The 4,979-nt window shown below is 41.8% G+C and overlaps 1 long non-coding RNA gene across 1 annotated transcript; it reads left to right on the top strand.

Annotated features, from left to right (window-relative positions):
• Positions 1–1,165: 1,165 nt before the first annotated feature.
• Positions 1,166–2,063, top strand: LOC137433580 (uncharacterized). The gene is made up of 2 exons (XR_010985665.2): positions 1,166–1,305; positions 1,595–2,063. It is a non-coding gene; the product is annotated as an uncharacterized LOC137433580 (long non-coding RNA).
• Positions 2,064–4,979: the final 2,916 nt, after the last annotated feature.

The raw sequence follows: 4,979 nt of genomic DNA, 5'->3' as shown, positions 1-4,979 counted from the left end.
GCATAAAAAAATTGCGAAAAATTTCAATAGGAGTTTGTTTCACCCGTCTTTGTTTGTTTCACCCGTCTTTGTTTGTTTCACATTCTTATGCACCTGTAATTTGTAATTAAAATACTTTAAGACCAACCTCGTTCCCCGGGCCCCCATGGGCCCTGGTTATCTTCAACGAAAATCGTCACCAATTACTGGAACCAATGAGATTCGAGCATCTGAAAAAATATTTCAAAAAAGCTTTTTACCGTGTTTCGGAGGCTGAAAACGGCGTCAAATATTCTAAAATTGACGAAGAATTATGTTTTAGAAATCCCGCGGCCGTAGGGGATAGTTTTTCACGGCTGGAAATATCCGAAGTTGACACGGAATTCACCGAATTAATCAAGAAGGAAATTTTATAAATGTTAATCTCATCCAGAATGCAAATGGTGTCATTTTGAACTAGATACGGTACCTACTACACCTACCTACAACCAACTACCTAACCTACTGATGCCATAGTGATGGGTAAAATAGTGGCAAGAGGCTTTGGCTTCGCCGGCTCATTGCGGCTTTGCAGTCGGGTTCTAGTAATTATATAAAGGGAGGGGCACTTTGCGCCTCCCTTTGAATATTGTTAGTACCCAATAATTGGATAGATCTTGTGGATATTACGTGGCTCATGTGTGGTGATAACACAGTGGCAACGTCCAATGTAAACACGTTGACTGTTGTTGACCCATGTCGATCACATGCGATCAGAGGGAAGGAGATGATACCATGGTGTTACCACAAGCAGAAGGTGGCGCCAGTCCCAGTGGTTTATGTTGTGAGTTGTGAGGGACCTCCCGGTGCATGCTGGGAACGGTACCAATTATGTCCTTCAACACATGTTTGCTTTCTTTGTGTCGCCGCTTCCCTTGATGGGCGATGGGTCTTTCAGGTTTTTGTGCTCAATTTACCTGGAATTGCTCTCATGCCTTTATTTTTCAAAGAAATTCTTTAATCGGTTAATAGATATTGATTTTATGTCCAATGTTTGTTCTCCATGTTAAAGTAAGAAGCTACAGTGATCGCTGCTTTAATATTTTTGGAAAGTCAAGCCTTCCCAATCTATCTGTTACTCCTCCCCCTACAGTTTCAACTTTCAAAGCATAGATTATACAGTAGGCGTATTTGTCTGAGGTAAATAGTAATTTGTAACGTCGAAAAAAAAAAGAAGCGATTGAAGAACAATCATCCGGGTTATTATCTCTGGTTTTGAGCGATTATTTCGATGTACATTTACCATTTTTCCTTCGAGTTACAAGTTTGTGGATACAGTGTTCGTCGGTAAAGAAATGATGATTGAAAAGGGTTGCTTGGTTTTTAAAGGTTTTAATCGCGTTGTTTACCTCAGCATTGAGGGCGATCGCTTGGATTTGTGACGTGTTTAATTTGTCTTTAATATACATTTCAGCTGATTGTGAATATTAAAGAAATTTATAAACATAATTATGTTAGATGCGTCGACAAAATAATTTAAGACAGTCAGACACGAGATCATTGTACATCTTGTGGTCCACAGGACTTGTTACCTCAGATAATTCCTTTTCCACCACCTTTGACATTTCCATTGCAGACATGGGCAGCCAGCAGAGTGAGCAACAACATCCCAGCTCCGAAATGTCTCCTGTCCAGGTTGTTGAGAAAGCGCAGGAAAAGGATCAGCCGGATAATCATGGAGCTGGAATGGAGACTAGGATGAGGAGCCAGGGCAGCTCCACCTGGGGTCAGAACACAGTGTTCTTGCCACAGGATGATGCACGATACATGATTGTTTGTACCAGCTGGTACTGATACTGATAGTGGAAAATACACATGCCAGGATGGGATGTCCAGTGCTAGTTGATCAATGAACCGCTGTAGGTACATAAGGGGGATTTCAGAATGGGGGAAGACCCCAATTCTCTGTGTAAATGTGTATTGTATAACACCACGTGGTGGTATTTGGTATTACGAATCATCATCTTGTATAAACATAGTGACAAGAACAAAATGTTTGTGAAGTGCAACGTGTTGTCTTTTGATTAAATCCGTCAGCAAAGCGACTTCATTTGCTAGTTTATAATAATTACAAATTATGTCACGTTGTTTTCAGGCCTTGTGTACTTAAAATAGAGCATGTCCTTCTGTGACCACGAACTGGATTGACAAGTTTGTCAAGTTGGGAGGGTTCAAGTCCTTGAACCCATTTCTGATTGGTTGATCTAATCGTTTGCCCACGGTATGTACGAAAGGCCAATAATGCTGGCTTCTTTTCAGATGTCTTTCTTCTTTTTCTTGTGTCTCTCTTCATTCACCAGGACAAAAAAGGAATAAAGGAGGAGTGTAGTTGTGTGTGTGCAGACACAATCTGTGATGTTGAAAAACAATTAAGTTGGCTTATGTGCAATCTGGTGGGACACACAGGAGTGGTGGATAGCAGAAAGAGACCTTGCATATTTCAGCCTCCACGATACTCAGTTCATAAATAATAGCTTATATGCTCACCCAATCACACACGTCGGTATACCATGCCCAAACATAAGGTAATTACAAAACCTTGTACACTGATGTGTTGCTGTAGTACGTTGACGATGCCCAAAACATTGGTCTTCATCAAAAGATAACGCTCCATTAATACAGGGTCCGTCAGGGAGGTGTGACGATTTTCAGAAAACTCGTACACAGTTATTTTTTGTCGAATTTCAATTTTTTTTTTTTTTAAAGACTACATATATAATGTTGTTGTCCATGTTAAAGTAAGAAGCTACAGTGATCGCAGACAAAGACATTTAAAAAATGTAATTCATGTTTGAAAAATGACATCATCTAAATGGCGGCCGTTCTTGTCCAAGCATTCTTGCAGACGCGCGGAAAAGTTCCAGCATTTCTCAGCACAGCAGCATCCCTCAGCAGTTCCAGCATTCTTTCTGCGAACGTAAACCGCCGTACGAAATCATTCTGCTGCAGTTCTTGAACCACCATGATTTTGTACGCGTGATAATGAAGGTCCAAGTGCAAAATTCGACGAACTGATCTGTCTGACATCCGTAGAGCGCGAGCGTGCCGTACCGCTGACCGACGAGGGCTGGCCTCCACAGCTTGTCGAACCCTTTTGATGTTTTCCGGGGTCCTAACGGTTCGATCGCCTCCCCGAGCTGCTCCCGGCCTCACAGATCCAGTTGTCCTGAAGTTTTTTACCCACTTCAATGTTGTGTTTCGAGACGGAACGGCGCCACGTCGACCAACATTGAAGTGAGTACGAAATCTGCGCTGTGTAAGCACCACCGAACTACCCGTTTGAATAAACGTCTCAACTACAAAGACGCGATGTTCAATCGTCCACAGCTCCATGGCTACTGAAATGGCGCCTAACGACGAGTAACCAACAGCCATCACGCATGCGCTAGACCCCCCACTTGCATTGTTATACCCAATTCAAACATGAATTACATTTTTAAAATGTCTTTGTTACAGTGTATTAAATGGCATTATATATTTAGTCTTTAAAAAAAATAAAAATTGAAATTCGACTAAAAATAACTGTACGAGTTTTCTGAAAATCGTCACACCTCCCAGCCGGACCCTGTACAATGAAACGATGTCACAAAAATGTGAGCTTTGGTTTGGTGCATTTGTTGGTTTGGCGCATGTGTTGGTTTGGCGGATGTGTTGGTTTGGTGGGTGTGTTGGTTTGGTGGGTGTGTTGGTTTGGCGGATGAATTGGTTTGGCGGATGTGTTGGTTTGGTGGGTGTGTTGGTTTGGTGGATGAATTGGTTTGGTGGATTTGTTGGTTTGGCGGATGCGTTGGTTTTGCGCCTGCGTTGGTTTGGCGCATGCGTTGGTTTGGTGGATGCGTTGGTTTGGTGGGGGTGTTAGTTTGGTATGTGTGGTAGTTTGGCGGATATGTTGGTTTGGCGGATGTGTTGGATTGGCTGATGTGTTGGTTTGGTGGATGTGTTGGTTTGGCGGATGTGTTTGTTTGGCTGATGTGTTGGCTTGGCGGATGTGTTTGTTTGGCTGATGTGTTGGTTTGGCGGATGTGTTGGTTTGGCTGATGTGTTGGTTTGGCGGATGTGTTTGTTTGGCGGATGTGTTTGTTTGGTGGATGTGTTTGTTTGGCGGATGTGTTGGTTTGGCGTCATTCCATGTCAAATCATCAAAGAATCTGCCGTCATCTCTCAGATTTTTGTAAAACTTTGGGAACCAATTGGGACCCATGAAAAACAGCTAGAACTCAAATATTTTTGCTAACAGCCTCTTAATTAGTGAGATACAGGTTAACGAACTTTGGACTAATTAGCGCGATGTCGTGAATTTAAATGGCCATATCTCTAAAAGTATAACACCGAGAGAGCTGGTTTTGGTGTCATTTTAAAGGTATTTTCATGCCCTATAAATTTGTCTGGGCAACATTTTCCTACCTCCAATCACAAAAAAGTTATCACAAAATATAAACTTCAATCGTGAATCCAAAAAAAATGTATCCTTCAAATTTCCTCAAATTCATCCCAGATGTACCTTATGATGTCAAGAAGCTTCCACATAAGTTTTGTGATGGGCACTCCAATAGTTTCTGAGATATGAGCAATAATGTACATGTTCGTATGGCATATAGGTTCGAAAATCAGCATTTGTAATGTATTATACAATCATTCTAACCTAGCCATGACAGGGAACACAGGGAACAACCATCAATTGCTTTGAAGTATCATATACTTTCATTTTCAACTGGGCCTGAGGGGAATTCTTATCTGGGGAATTCCAACTGGGATTTCCCATGTGGGTAATTCGAGGTGATGCAACTTTCACAGTCTAAGATCCCCAGGGAAAGTCCAAGTTGGCTTACCACTTTCGCACTTGTATTGGTGCAGGAAACCACTTTTGCACTTGTATTAGTGTGGAAAAACACTTTTCGCACTTGTGTTAGTGTTGAAAAACCACTTTTCGCACTTGTGTTAGTGTTGAAAAACCACTTTTC

This window comes from Myxine glutinosa, chromosome 10 (assembly GCF_964187855.1).
Source record: "Myxine glutinosa chromosome 10, kmMyxGlut1.1, whole genome shotgun sequence".
NCBI classification, from domain to species: Eukaryota; Metazoa; Chordata; class Myxini; order Myxiniformes; family Myxinidae; genus Myxine; species Myxine glutinosa.
Note: the sequence above shows the minus strand (reverse complement) of the source record. Positions and strands in the feature narration are given on the sequence as shown.